At 45.0% G+C, this 16,553-nt stretch overlaps 1 long non-coding RNA gene across 1 annotated transcript in view; it reads right to left on the bottom strand.

Annotated features, from left to right (window-relative positions):
- Positions 1-16,553, bottom strand: part of LOC134088599 (uncharacterized) — a 48,726-nt gene that overhangs the window by 8,165 nt on the left and 24,008 nt on the right. The gene's annotated exons all lie outside the window — the stretch shown is intronic.

Genomic DNA, 16,553 nt, shown 5'->3' with positions numbered 1-16,553 from the left:
GCTGGATTGTGGTCAACACTGTTTTTGTTCTCTCCTCGCTCTGCATCACAGCCACATGCCGTTTTCATTCACTGAAGGTTCGCAAATTAGGATCTAATTGGTTGAAGCCATTAGTTCTCATTAGTTTAGTTGGGAAGTCTATTTGGACCAGTGCCTTGGGGCAGAGAAGGGAAAGTGCTAACAAAAAAAAGAAACGAGGAGCCGAAATGGAAGGGATTTATTGGCAGCTGCAGGGCATGTGATAAGGCGGCTCGGCTCGTAACTGGCAGTTACGATAAAGTTGACACATAAGCTCCCCAAAAGCCCAACGAATGCAGAGGGAACGCCATATGCAGACACTGCGCCATTTACCACGGAGCCACTTTCCATTCCATTCCAATTTATTTTCCACATGCTGGAATCACCTGAAGCAAAATACACACACACACACAACCTGCATAAAATGATGACATTGACAAAACACTAATGCAGACTTTAAAAAAAGTTCAATTCCGTCTGCATTCCTCCCAAAGACATATTAGCCGCCATAAACAAATATATGTCTAAAGCATGACTTTAATCATGAGCATTTTGATCATCAGTAAGAAGCATTCTGAAAAAGCCCATTTACAGGCTGTATGCCCTGACTTAATTAGAGATTTTTGATCATCAGTAAGTAGCATTCTGAAAAAGCCCATTTTCAGGCTGTGTGGCTCGACTTAATTAGATATTTTTGAAGGATGATAGAAGGCTTTGCTCATTAGTGCTTAAAAAAGTCATTGCAGCCTAGTTCATTAACTAAGCGCATTAAAGTGTCATTTCAAGGGCTGAAAGGCATTTGCCACCCATATTGAGGTGAAGTCTGAAAGCCAGAACGGGGCGGGGGGGGGTAATTTTTGTCAACAATTCAGATGTGGAAAGCACATACATCTTGATCTTGTTCTCAAATTCATTACATGGATATAACTCAAAAATCTTTAAATTGCATTTCTGCTGAGCACAAAAACACAGAAAACATTATTCAGTCAGTTACCTAAGCACAATGCAGGCACTCAATTAAATGGTAGTGTCACTATAAGCAGATTTATTTTTCCAAAAACACGTCATGGTCAGTGCTATAGGCAATCGTGCTTAAATGGTTGAAACTCATTATCTGTTAAAAAAAAAAAAAAAGAAAATTATGAACTATGCCAACTGTCTATGGGGCAGTTTAGCCACCAGAGGGGACCTTGGAGAGGGACTCAGGGCGCGGGTTGCGTCGTGGCTTCGACATCATGCTAATCAAACTCAGCGCAGGCTTAGATAAGAGCGCTCGGTGCCCCGGCCTAGCGGCTGGGCCTCAGCACGCACGCATGGACGCCATTACGGCTCCACCGTGGCTCCATTACGGATCCTCGTCAGGCTGAGATAAGAGCGCTCGGTGCCCCGGCCTAGCGGCTGGGCCTCAGCCTGCACGTATGGACGCCATTACGGCTCCACTGTGGCTCCATTACGGCTCCACCGTGGCTCCATTACGGCTCCATTGTGACTCCATTACGGCTCCTCGTCAGGCTGATAAGAGCGCTCGGAGCCCCGGCCCAGTGCACACGGGTCTTTGGTATTATTTGCCCTCAATGGTGCCTTCCAGGCAGTGCTGCCTTCAGGGCACTACTCCCCTCAGTTTAGGGGTAGGATGAGGGCTGAGGGGGTTAGGGTTAGCAATAGGGTAAAGGTAGCGCCTTTTAGGCTGTGCTGCCTGGAAGGTGCCATTGGGGGCAAAAAAAACACCATTGAGCGTGCACACGCATGGACGCCATTACAGCTCTTCAGGCCACTGAGGACGAGAAGAAGATACACTACCAATCAAACGCTTTGAAACACTTACTCTTTTATGGATTTTTCAAAAGCTATTGTTACATTGTAGAGCAAAACTATGTAAACTATTAATTAATAGATGTGGGATAAGGCCGGATAACGTAGTAAACAAAACCTTAACATTAACATGAATCTGGTATTCAAATTTAAATGAATATGTTTTGTGCTGTTTGTTTTATTGTAGTTTGTCTCTTAGAGAGTACGTTTTCAACTTTTGAAGATAATGTATAGAAATATTCAGATATTCTATATTCATGGGTTTCATCAGGTCCCTTTCCACAGGTGTAGAAAGTTAAGCACCTAGATTACGAATGCAGACTGCATGGTGCTTCATCTATTGTATATAACTGTGAAGGGACTTAATGAAACCCATGAATATCATTATCATGTCATTATCAACCAACCAGGAAATATATCACAATTATAGTGTAATGCATAACAATAAAAAAATATCATAACAAATACTTCATTTGTACATACATTTTGAAACCCCATCTTGTCTGAGTTATCTAAGATCATGAGAACACTGGCCTTAGCATTTTCATTGGTGTCAGGAGTCCATTCACTTGTTAATGGTGGAACAAGTTTTCAGTGGTGATGTTGGATGCGATAAGCTCTGAATAGCCGTGTTCAAAGGACTGTTTGCTATCCTGAGCTAAGACAGGAAATCCCCGCTCAGTATTGTATCATATGCTGTGTTTACACACATAACAGTAAGCCATAGAAGAGGAATGTACAGATACAGGTCTGAGACACACACATGGCAGTGGGAGCGTGAAGAGAGGTTTAAAACACACATGGAGGACGGAGTCTGACAAAGTGTCACATAAATCATCAAAACATCTGTGTGCCTGTGTGTGTGTGTGTGTGTGTGTGTAGACAGACACACTCAAACGCACAGAAATAAAGAGAGATTAAGGAAAAGGACCACCATAGTAAACGAGAGGGAGCTAATCTCTGTTGGGCAGTTAGAAAGGTTACAGCAAGGAAAGGCTATCTTAGGGCACACAGCCACCCACACACACACACACACACACACACTCTGTCTCTCTCTCACACACACACACAAGAGATTGTGGCAGTTTGTGGCAGTGGCAGTCTGACCCGTATAGTGGATACAGTTTCAGCACAGATGCCTATCTGTGCTGCAGATCAGTACGGCTGCATCCCGGTCCTGGGCCACCACCCACTGCAGTCACCCAGCCAGTCACCCAGCCAGCCAGCCAGTCACCTGGCAGAGCTACCTCACTTGCTCCCTTACAAGACGCTTGGCTCTCCACAGAGAGCGCTATTTATAACCTGCGCCTCTTACAATGCCCATAAGTACGAGCATTATGGACAATCTGGCCCGAGTGGCCGTGGAATTACTCCATAATTGCAGCGTAATTGGGTCTGGCGAGCTCGTTTCATAGTTCTGACCTGAAGAACTTCAACAGCTCAAGCGTACGGGGTAAAAGGGAGGGGGGGGGGTCTGGGTGGCACCTAGTCGACCCCACCTCTCTGGACGGGCTCTGTGCGGGCGGGCACACCGTGACCGGAGGGGAGGCGAGGCGAGGGGAGGGGAGGTTGCGCGGGCATGCCTCTCGCTGGTACACCATGCCCGCCGACGGCGCCCAACCAAGGCGAAGCCCGAGGCGAAAAAAGGGCTGGAAAGTTTTCTTTGGTCAATCAGTCGGCTCACTCATGACTCGGCCCGGGCCGCTCAAAGGCCGCTCTGTGCCGGCTAAATAAAGACACTTTCTTCTGCGCCCTCTTTATGCTGTTTATGCACTGTTCTATCTGAGGGGCCCGCCTGCATCTCAGCCCATGTAGAGCAGTCATCGGAGGGGACAAGTGGGATTTGGGGAGAGGGGGGGGGGGCGGGGGGGTTGGGGGGGTGAGAGGAGGTGCAAGTCGGCGGCTTTGACAGATTCTGATGTCAGACTCTGATGGGCTCCGGCACAGACAGCAGCATGGAAAATGAATGTCGCACTCTCTCTCTCTCTGTCTCTCTCTCTCCCTCTCTTCCTTTCATCCTGTCTCTCTCTCTCTCTGTCTCTCTCTTCCTTTCGTCCTGTCTCTCTCTCTCTCCGTCTCTCTCTCTCTCCCTCTCTCTTCCTTTCATCCTGTCTCTCTCTCTCTCTCTGTCTCTCTTCCTTTCGTCCTGCCTCTCTCTCTCTCTGTCCCTCTCTCTTCCTTTCCTCCTGTCTCTCTCTCTCTGTCTCTCTCTCTCTCTCTCTCTCTCTCTCTGTCTCTCTCTCTCTCTCGGCCTGCCAGATGAGGCTGCAGGGGAGGTGAGCGAGAGAGGTAATGTCTGCAGGGACGAGGCGAGTGCTTGCATGTGGTGTGAACACACTGCTGTTTCACAAGTCAAGGTCAGCTGCAAACACCCCCCAGCATCCCTCTGGAGAACGTGCTTGTCAAAATACCTTCGAATCTGTGCCTGTTCGCATGGAGCATTACAAATGCATTACACATGCAACCTTAAATGATCAATTGTCATGTACGAAGCACAATAAGTGTGTTCACCGAGGAGACTAACCATTGTTAGTCCAGTCACATCGCCAGAAAAAAAAAAATAAAAAAAAAAAATAAGAAAAAGCCTTTGCAGGAGCAACACAACAAACAACCGCAAAGGACACCGGCTGGTTATCTGTCCATCGAGAACACTGCAGGAATACGAATTAGGTGTTTACTGACCGACTCCAGTAACAGTCCCCATCTCCAAATCTTGAACATTACGTTCATTCTTTCGATTCTGGCTCTCCGCCATGTACTGTAGATTACTTTAGTACCAGTTTTTGAGGACGGGCATATCTGATCACAGCTAAACCAGGTCATTGGGTATATTTTAATTTTCATGTTTTTTTTTTCGTTTAATGGTCAAAGCAGAGCGGCAGGTGGATGTGCTCCACCGAGAGGAGCTTGTTGTTTTCTCTGGGTGTGGCACTTGACAGTCCAGGCGCATTTCAAGCAGCAGGTTTTCTTCTTTGTTGATTTGTTTGCATGCGAACATTCCCGTGGCTGTCCTGTTGCCAGGAACTAAAATGTCAGCGCTGTCTGTTATGGGTCTGCGATCCCTCCGAGGAGCTTCTGACTGACCAACTGAAATCTTAATCGCTAATCCAGCTCTGGCCTGTCCGGCATGAAAAATGATCACAATTTCCTCGAAGTCTGCTGCTGTCAGAGGAATAGTGTCAAAACCTGTGGAGTAGACCCTTGCTCTTCCATCATAACAATGTCTACACAGTCCATCAAAATTCATAACAGTGCGCAAGTGTAAGTATGATAAGACAGGGGGGAAAATCAAATCCGCCGTCCGAAAGAGGCGATATATTTTCATGACAGTAGTGCATTTAGGAGGATCCTCTTTTGTTTGTGTTATTTTAATTATGGTCTGATGGCTGTGCACGTCATACCGAGATGACCTTTGCGTGCAGTATTGTACCTGTATTATACCTGTTTTCCACTCCATTAACAACACCCTGCCTCGGCCCCTTATTTAGTCAAACCACCCCCCCCCCCCCCCCACCCCCTCCCCCCCTCAGCTAGCTCCTACTCCGGTCCACTCACGGTGTCATGGACAGGCCTAGTAGGGACTTTCACACTGACCCTGTAGTTTTACTTTATTAAGTTGTCATGTTCGTCTTGACAAACTGTTATTGCAGCTCAGCCTGGGCTTGGCTCTAAGCTGGCCCGCCATAATTCACTCAGATTGTGGGTGTCGATAAGCAATTATGATGATGGATGCGAGCGCACGGGTCTCTGTGCGCGAGCACAAAGTGATGCTGAGACCATCTCCCCGCCGTGATCCTTGACTGCTGCTGAGGTAATGAATCCATTCAGGGATTCAAAGTTCTCTCTCCCCCCGCCAGCTCTTTCTCTCTCTCGCTCTCTCCCTCTCTCTCTCTGTCTGTTCTTCACTTGTCATCCTCTCTCTACTCTCTGTCGGTCCTCTCTTTCTGATCATCCCTCTTCTTTCCTTCATCCTCGTGCTCATCTCTCGTTACGCTCTCCTGCCTCCACCTCCCCCCCCACCCCCCCCCCCATCACCCTCTCCCCCACCCCAGTTTGCATTATGCTGGCGCCAGACCAAAGCAAACGACCCCCGGCCCCCGGCCCTTCCCTTGCCCTCATGACACATTCACTCAGTGGGAGGAAATGCTGGAGCTGGAGACGGAGCCCACGGCCCCGTACGTGCGGCCACACCCAAAGGGCCTCACCCCAGAGAGCTGCTAATAAGTGAACAATGGCATCGTCCGCTTCAGTCAAGGCTGGCCCGTGTTTGCCCTTCGACAACGTCTTGTTAGACTCGTCACCAGACTCGCTTTTCAACCTCTCGAATACCAAGAGGAGCAAAAAAAAGGAATAGCGGAAGATCATATATAAATGATTAATTTATTGAATGCATTTGTTTTGAATGATACCCTGGAGAGGAGGAATGTTTTCGCAAGGGGCCGGCTCACTGCCACTGCTTCAGTGGAGCCACAGAGGTAAATATTTGTCCCGGTTGACAGATGTCTTGTGCCATATGAGGGTTCATCAAACGACTGAGCTGTGCCCGCCACTACTGTTACCTCTGATCCCCAAACAAAACACGACTGTTGGCATGAGGGCTCTCAGACAGACACTAATGATAGCCACATTGCTCTGAAACCAGTGGAACTTCCTTCTCATATTTCACTCTTAAGGGAGGAGACCTTTTTATGGTGACCACCGGATCTTCATTAGTCCTCACTTAGTTGTTCAGGGCTCCATGTTCTGAAATGTTCATAAATTATGCTAATTATATGCTATCATAATGCTATAATACCAGTCTGTTATGGTGACTTGAATTGTGGATTTTTGAATTCGTAATTGTGCTGGTTGGAGGTTTTATCTTTAATCACACAACAGTGCTATACAGTACGTCCTAGTGGTACAGATATGGAAGACACCAGAAGGACAATGAATAAGACAGGCACATCATACATGGATTTATCATAGTGGACACACCAACAGTAGACAAGAATTTGTATGAAATCATACATTTTTTGTTCTACAATACATGGTGTGCATGAGTCATTGGCTTATTATGGTCAGCTTGGAGGGACCTAATGCACGGTTTAAAAGCAGACTTTATCAAAGATTGACCAATGCATGTTCCACACAAAAAAAGATTTTCAGATCTTCAGATTTCACATTGAAACTCACTGAGTTCACATGTATAATTTGGCATTACGGTTCTATTCCTGTCCTTGTCCTTGGCCTGCCACAAGTGGCATGGGACAAATTGGTTATGAGAGGCTCAACTCTCCAACGTGCCTCATCTGTGAAGCATTACACATTAAATTAACTTCTACATTCAAATCCAGTGGAAAATTAGAACCATACCGAAATATTGATACAATTTACACCTTTAAACCACATGTCTAGACCAACAAAAAGGAATTTCCTGAGCAATAGTGATGTGTTCAACCAACAGATTGACAGCAGATAAAAATAACAAGCCCAACTTCTCTTGAATTAAAGGTTGTTTGAACGTATTAGCTTGTCAAGAAGTGAATTAGCAGGGTTGGTTTTTCCACAGATGATCTCAGCGTGATGGACAGGCACCTCTGACTGTAATGGTTGAGGTAACCGCATATGTGGACACACATACAGTACACACACACGCACACACACAGGCACACACACACACACAAGCACAGGCACACAGGAACACACACACACATGCACGCACACGCACACACACACACACACACACACACACACACACACACACACACACACATACACACACACACACACACACACACACACACACACATTCACACGTATACAGGCACATGCACACAGTACAGTATACTTGTTTCACTAATTGCTTCACTACATTTTACTCTAATAACTCACACAGGAAAACACAAGTGCATATTCACAATTGGCTTCATTAGACAAGGGTCAGGTGTGCTCAACAAGTCTTTATATACCATTGTAGAAAGCCCCAGACAGGACACCATATGAATGTGTTTTCGGCAGTTATCTAGAGCCCATGCAAAGATAATCTCCAGAACACCTCCCCCAACACACACACACACGCACACACACACACACACACACACACACACACACACACACACACACACACACACACACACACACACACACACACACACACACACACACACACACACACACACACATACACACACACACACACACACACACACACACACACATTCACACGTATACAGGCACATGCACACAGTACAGTATACTTGTTTCACTAATTGCTTCACTACATTTTACTCTAATAACTCACACAGGAAAACACAAGTGCATATTCACAATTGGCTTCATTAGACAAGGGTCAGGTGTGCTCAACAAGTCTTTATATACCATTGTAGAAAGCCCCAGACAGGACACCATATGAATGTGTTTTCGGCAGTTATCTAGAGCCCATGCAAAGATAATCTCCAGAACACCTCCCCCAACACACACACACGCACACACACACACACACACACACACACACACACACACACACACACACACACACACACACACACACACACACACACACACACACACACACACACACACACACACACACACACACACACACACACACACAGACGCACACACACACACACAACCTCCTGTCTTCGCTCATGTAGTAGACATGTAGTTTGGTCAGCACCAGGAGTGCATCATCTAAGCACATGTCTTATCCATGGCTACTTCTAAAATAAAGAATAAGAATAAAGAGAATACACCCAGGCGAGCATGTGGTTCCACTCACAGGGTAATGAGTGTGATTTCCCCACGACCTGATAACTGTGGAACGCCAGCGGCCTGAAGTCTGGGCCCTTGCGGAGCGTAATCTCCTCACGCCTGCTGCTCTCTCTCTCTCTCTCTCTCTCTCTCTCTCTCTCTCTCTCTCTCTCTCTCTCTCTCTCTCTCTCTCTCTCTCTCTCTCTCTCTCTCTCTCTCTCTCTCTCTCTCTCTCTCTCTCTCTCTCTCTCTGAGGGGCATGCTCACAAGCTCCACAGCCCGGGGCCACAGTAGGGCCGCAGGGGAGCAAAGAATGCCAGGGGCCACATGGGAATCCAGCCAGAAACGTTTTTATAGTAACCCCCCCCCCCCCCCTCCCCCCCCCTCGCCACCACCACCCCCTTTAGTGTTCCTCCTAATCCTCCTCCTCCTTCTGAACCCTCTCTGATAATAAACACGGGCAGAACAGCACTTACGCTTTTTTCAAAGAAAATAAGGCCTGTTGCCACTGCATAATGTATACATAAACATGATATATAGGGGGTTTTGTGTGTGTGTGTGTACCTGTGTGTGAGTGTGTGTGTCTGTCTGTGTGTGTGTGTGTGTGTGTCTGTGTGTGTCTGTCTGTGTGTGTGTGTGTGTTTGTGTGTGTGTGTGTGTGTGTTTTCAGTGTATTACGTAATAATGCAATCTCAACTATGGATAAAGGTATCGTGCAGTTATACATGAACTAATGGGCCATTGCATAATACTAGCATGTGGAATTTCACTTGCACCTCAAAATGCCATTTGAGGAAAAAGAAGACTGACCCTCAATTAGGGTCAAACCATCCAACAGAGTGCATCTCCTGCTTAAGCACATTAACGAAAAGTCTCCTCAAGACACAATACAGACATTTTCCCAAGAAGCGCAGCTCCAAATTGACTTGCAACGGAAGAAAAAGGGCCATTGTTTGAGCTGTGACTTGTCATGCATCAATGATTATGTTATAGACTCTGTGGCACTGAAAGGCAATTACATGGTAGATTTATTCAAATGAAGTCCTGAAGGTCAGCTTCCAGTTTTCTCCCTCATGGAACTGACTATGGGATAGCCAGCCGGTCAACCAATCAAGCTAAACATCACCAATGCAAGAACAATGCATTAGTGGCATACTCTGCATCTCTGTTATGGTAAAGTAATTACAGTACCCCTATCCCTGAGGATCCGTCTGAAGACCCATGACCCCCTCTTCTAGCACTACTTACAATAGTCTTGCTGACACTTGACTTACCACCTAATTGTACCTGTTGAGGTGTTCACGACAGTAGCAACCTCGACAGGGACAAGAAGGAGGCGGTCATTCCCAGCCACAATCACCCTTCAGACAATTGCACTCATTGACGCACTTATTCTTACGGCACTCTATATTTTAAAAATTTTCATTATTAAACGTGAAAAAGCAATAAAACTTCAAATGTGTAGTATGTTGTAAGACGCTTTGGTTAAAAAAGCGTCTGCCAAATGTAATGTAATGTTTAGTTTTAAGCAAAAGATGGGGCTGCTTCATGAGAATGTGTCAATGGAAAAAAAAAAAAAAATCTTTCCAGCAACTCCAGGGGGTATGACCCGTTTGAGAGCTGAGAAGAATGCAGAGCGGTATGTGGTTTCACTGTGGATATCTCAACATGGGTTTGGTGCCCACTTAAACCCAGTCCTGATAAGTGGGAAACGCATAGGCCATGTAATTTAATCATTCAATTATGGGGTTTTTTTTGTGTGTGTGTGTTTGTTTTGTTTCAAAAAGCACAGCCTTGTACACTCCTAAAATAGCCATGTTCCATTTCATTCATTTCATAGAGAAACACAACAATGACACACACGGCGATGCAGCGTGAAGAGTGTTCCTATCTCCCTCTCAGTCAGGAGTGTTTTGTTGTGTACTTGATAAGGGGGTGAGAGTAGAACACTAGCAGGTCATGGGCATTTCTCTTGCACTCGGCTCGGAATCGGAGCGAGGGAGGGTCTGAATGTTTTGCACTTGGAGTTTCCTATTTCCCTCAACATTCTTGATTAGCCAGTCTAGTCTAATGGAGAATTTCCTGTGTAAAGAAAAAAAAAACCCTTCAAACAAACTGAAACATGGGCATCGGTAAACTACAGATAAACAGAGTAGTCACGACAGGCTGAGGATGATGAACAAGTCCAGGGACCAGGCTAAGAGCCCTGCGTCGGGGTGGTGTTTGACTGCACATTCTTTTGACATACAGTATGCAAGTGCTGCCTTTCATAAGGCCTGTTGTTTAAGCAAGGTTTAGTATGGAATTATATCATGTACACCGAGTCATTATATTACACCAGCGAGATAATTTCATGAAGGAGAGGAAGTCTGTGAAAATGAGATTGTGTAAATATACTTTAGAGTTCATTCACAACACAGCTGATTTCAGGCTCTTTGATTTCAACATTTATTATGTTTAACCATGGGTAGTTAGTCTCTAAAAACACATATCCTCTAACGAAGCCTACATAAGCCTAAAAGATCAGTGATGTAACCATGTCAGATGTACTGTAAAGAACATTATTTGGTAACACTTTACGGTAAGGGTACATGAATCATCATAAATTCATACATGAATTTATTCATAATTTGTGCATTAATTCATGCCTTAATATATCATGAATCATCAGGAATTAGCATGAGTTCTCCATATATCATTCATGACCTCATGCATGAACAACACATCAACTAAAGCATTAAGTATGGTAGCTACATCATTATTAACTATGGTTTATTAAGCATGATCATGATTATTGTTTTTTCTGTACATAATTTATTATGAATTCATGCATGGAAGCCTTCTTGAAATATCAGGGGATTAACTAAGTATTAGTTACTCATGAGTTCATCATGTTTTGTGGCCCCTCAACAAAAGTGGTGAATAATAACGTGTGTTTAGAGAAAGAGTTTAAGAAAGTGTGTTTAGAGAGTTTGTACAAATTAAGCCCAACAGTCATAGTAACTAATGCTTAGTTAATCTCCTAATAATTCAGGAAGGTTTACATGCATGAATTCATTATGATTCATGTAAAGAAAAATAAATCATCATGATCATGCTTAATAAACCATAGTTCATAATGATGTAGCCACCATACTTAATGCTTTAGTTGATGCGTTGTTCATGCATGACGTCATGAATGACTTAAGGTGAACTCATGTCAATTCCTGATGATTCATGAAATATTAATCCATTAAGTAATGCATAAATCATGAATGAATTCATGTATGAATTCATGATGATTCATGTACCCTTACCGCAAAGTGTTACCCATTATTTCATATCATAGCCAATTTCAAATCATGGCAAAGAAAGTCTAATCTGACCATTTTTCTATGTTGAGCAAATTATGCAAAGTCTAACCTAATCTCTTAAAGCAGCGCTAAAGGAGAATTGCTTTCCTACAGTTGAGAAATGCCATTGTCTGTTACCACTGTACAGCATGATACATGTGCAGGAGATGCCATGCCATGCGTTGATGGCAGTCTGTAGAAAGACAGCTCCGAAAAGTGTCTATTTGTACAGTCTATAGAATAGCAGCTATTTTTTGTACGAAATCCAAAAGGTCTGATGATCCAGAGTCTTCATTGAGGCCTCCAGGGGCTAATGTGGTCAATGTGTATCCAAAACAATTCCCTCGTTAGAAGCATAGTATTTACATCTTCATCCTTACTTGGGTGTTTTATTGCCTTTATCTCCATGCATCTGCGACTGGGAACACCGTGTTTTGCATTTGTAAACTGGACTAGATGCTATGTTGGTTTTTATTGCACCACAATGTTCCTATCCTAATGTTTAAAGCCGTGGTAGTCTTGCCTATATAAGATAAGCTACATGGGCACTTTTGTTGTATATTTTTGGGGGGCTTTTTTTTATGCCTTTAATGATAGGACAGTGACAGGAAGTGAATGGAAGAGAGAGAGTAGGGGTGGAATCTGAAAAGGACCACAGGTCTAACAAATTTAACCCAGGTCGCCGGCGTATGGTGCAGGTGCCCCAGCCAGTTGCACCACAGCTGGGGCCTACATGGACACTTATACATGTATACTTATAATATTATAATATTATATACTTATATACTTATAATGAAGAAATGGAATCAAACTTTTCATTATGAATCACATAAAAAAAAAAAATCCCTGCTATTTTCAAAAAATGCATAGTTCTGTCCGGGCTGGTCTACTACTAATATTCCTGTGAGATTACAGTTTTGTGGTCTTATTTTGTGGTGTTGTCTTGTTTTGTTGGAGATAATTACTTTATTTTTATGAAGCAAGGCTTTGGACAGACTATTCTATTTTATGATACGCTGCACAAGAGTCAAACACAGCCATGGGACCAATTTCCAGCTAGTGGATTAGTGCATACATGGCCTTGTTCCCCTGCCTCTTTGGCTGCTCCACAACGGGATATCAGAGGCTGCTCTCATCTGCAGTAGCCCTGTCCACTTCGTCAACATACAAAACGGAGGACCCTATTTGGAGCTTGCTAATTGGATCTCCATGTCCAAGAGGGTTTCCATGGCAATTAACGAAACATTCCCATGACAAATTGGCGGAAGGTGTGTGATAAACAGGAGCTCTAACGCTCCGTGACGGCTCTCGTGATTTACTGCACCCTCCGATGGAATCGAGAGCCTTCAGAATGGGGCCCTGCACTCTGTTAAACGCCACTTCCTTCCTTTGAAGAGTGAAGTCACTTAGAAACCTCGCTGTGAAAATCCAAAGGGGCTGCATCACACTACATGTTGGTTTTAGTGCAAGGACAGATGTCTGGAATATGTCTTGTCCCCAACAAAAAAAAATAGCACAAGTAGGAGCATTTACTATTGTGTGTGTGTGTGTGTGTGTGTGTGTGTGTGTGTGTGTGTGTGTGCGCGCGCCCAAGTTAGGTGGGTCTGTGGGAAATATTTTGAATGTGTGCACAGCTTAGCCTAGCTTTTGCAAGGCTATCTCTAATCCCATCTAAATCTGGCCGGGTTGAGAAGGTTAAAATAGGCCCAGGTGTTTCATTGTGGTATCTCTCGACCGGCAGCAGATTTTAGAAATGAAATACAAATAGTGTATTACTGTAATCCAATATAACACTTAACATGGCACAATGATGGGAATTAAAATAGAACCAAGTGGGCATTCTTTTTCTCACCGAGGCCAGTTTCAGAGTGATGGAGATCAAGTGTAAAAAGCCGGCCGTCTCGGTTTACATGACTAATGGTGAGGCACATTAGACCAGCCCTAAGCTGTCCTCGCTGTACTTTACATGGGAAATCAAAGGGGTGCAGGCTGTCCCGGACAAGCCTTCAACAGCAGCCCTCTCCCAGGCATGATGTTGAGGTTTCCCCCTGCCCAGAGTCTACTCTCCATCAACACCTAGGGCAGTGCCAGTCCCCCTGCCCTCTGCACTGGCAGCAGACCCAGCCATGGCATCTTCTCACGCAAAGAGTAATGACCACCTGCCAGGGCTGTCATCTCCATGGCCGCCACTTACATCCCCCCCGACAGCTTTCACACGAGCTGACCTGGGATCTCTGTCATCTAGGCTGTGAATGGTTCTCAGCCCTACAAGACCCACACATACCCGTCACCTTGCACACACACACACACACACACTCACACACACACACACATATATATACTCAAAGAGAGAGAGAGACAGAGAGTGAAAGAGCTACACAGTTGGCCATCAGCTTCCCCTCTGGGGAGTGCCTGTGAACCTGGAGCACAGTACGGCATATCTCTTGGCGGAAAAAGAGGCCAAAAGAGTGTGTGTGTGTGTGTGTGTGGGAGGGAGGGGGGTTCTCACACACAAGATGGGGAATTGAAGGCAACTTTGTATAGAGGCTGTAGGTGCTTTAAGTGCAGATGAATCATTACGGCTTGAGAGTAGAAGTGCTTTTAATGTGTGATTCAATTAAAAACTCTGAAAGGGACAGATTATGCGCTCCAGATTATGGGCTCCCTAATGGCACACGCGGCCACTGAGACTTATTTATCTCCCAGGTAACGAACGAGCTTGGATGTAGGGCAGCCAGCTCGCCACTCATTCAACTTCAACATGGTGTGAGGGGGAAGTGGAGAAGGCCAGGAAAGAACGAATGGTGGCCTTTGTTTTTGGGTGACATCTTAATCAGCACAGGGAATCTTAAACTATATTAAAAAAAAGAAATTCTCTTTAGCTTGGCAAGACTACTACACTACACATAGCAAAAGCCTTTTGGGACAGTAGTTTACTATCATTCTCCTGTGTGTGGACTTTTCCTTTGAGAATCAACCCCAGCTCATTAAACCAAGGCCAAAGAAACACAGGATATGATCCTTGTACATTTCACACACCAAGTGATCAGCTGAACACAGGATACGGCCATTGTACAGTATGTCTCACTTACAAGTGATCAGCTGAAATATAGGGCAACATGTTTTCTGATGACCTTGAAATGACACATTTTGTTAATAGCTTGCATAGACCAAAGCCCCTTTTCCTTCAGTTGTTCTCCAAGCAGACAACAGGAAATTGAGGTTTATGAATTTGAATACAGTAGCTCCCCTCCCACAGTCCCAAGACAATCCGTAGGGGGAGAAAAGGAAACCCAGCATCCTCAAATGAACAAATGAATAGAGCTAGGGACATCACTATTGATTATCCATTATCCGCTCCCAGGGAACATTATGCAATTCATCATTAAAAGCTAAATAGGACTTGCGCGGATGTCTCCGTTCCTGGTAACTGTGAGGGATGAGTCTCCCTACTGGCTCTGAGGAGTTCATCTAAGGGCTCGGGGCATTACCTGGGGATTTATGACCACTGCTTGCACATTCGCATCAAGTAGTAGCTGACCACTTGCATCGGCCTTAGCCTCCCTGATGAAAATCTAATAAGGTCCCCGTGTCACATATTTTCAGGGGCCCAAATTAAATCCATGAGGGATGGCATGTTTCTGTAACAGCTTAAATCCAGTATTCGGATTCAGTGGTCCCAAGTCTTCACGCATGTTACATTCTTCACCCTGCCAGTTGAGAAAGTAATAGATTTTTTTGTGTGTCCCAAGGAGACCCAAGACGCATACATAGCTTCTCAAACCTGAGTGGTTTTGTCTGAAAATAGCATGCGCTTAATCTGATAAGCGAGACCTCCTGCATTTGAACTTGCATGGTCCCAGTGCTAGAATGCATCAAAGGTCATGAGTAAATAAAATTGCACGGTCTATAATAATAAAACTGGGAGACATCTGAACCAAACCCAGCACATGTGGACTTAAATAGCCGCTTCTACACGCCCGTTTGTTCTCTTCACAAATATGCATATTGATTTAGTTAAGAATTGATACAACAACATATTGACAATATGTGGACAGAAGAAAGACTATTTCGATATTCATAACAAGAAACAACAACAAACTACAATGCATGTGTGTTCCCTTATGAGTAGAATAAATGATCATAAAAGGGGCGGTGCTTCCAAAGATCACACATAGTGCATCCTCTGGGCAGCAGAGAGAGGACATTAGGAAATCACTGGCCAGAGACAAGGGACTTGGGGGGGTGGGGGGGGGGGGGAATAGTTGATGACAGACCCAGCGGGTCACCCCGTGAGCATGGCGGTGGTGTGGCATGCCTGGCATTTGCGAGTGATTGTTCTTCCTCGTTGTGCCCGGGTTGGCGTGAGTGGAGGCCCGATAAGCATCTATTATTTTTAGAGCTGGTGCGCGGGGCCTGAGGGCGGCCGCTGAGCTTCCTGTGTGGGTTGTGGGGTGTCTTGACACTCAGCAGCTCAGGAGATAGAGAGCGCCCGCAATCAAGGAAACTGCCCATAAACACGGTCAGTGGCCGCCGGCCTGCATGAGTCCTGCATCTCCCTCTGTGGCGCTCATTAGAAAACCAGAGAGAGGCGAGTTCTACTATTTTTAGTTCTTTTCTCTGAAACGATTCGAAATGACTCAAACACCCATGTAC

This window comes from Sardina pilchardus, chromosome 8, assembly GCF_963854185.1.
Source record: "Sardina pilchardus chromosome 8, fSarPil1.1, whole genome shotgun sequence".
In the NCBI taxonomy this organism is placed as follows: Eukaryota; Metazoa; Chordata; class Actinopteri; order Clupeiformes; family Clupeidae; genus Sardina; species Sardina pilchardus.
This window is presented reverse-complemented; position numbering and strand designations above follow the sequence as displayed.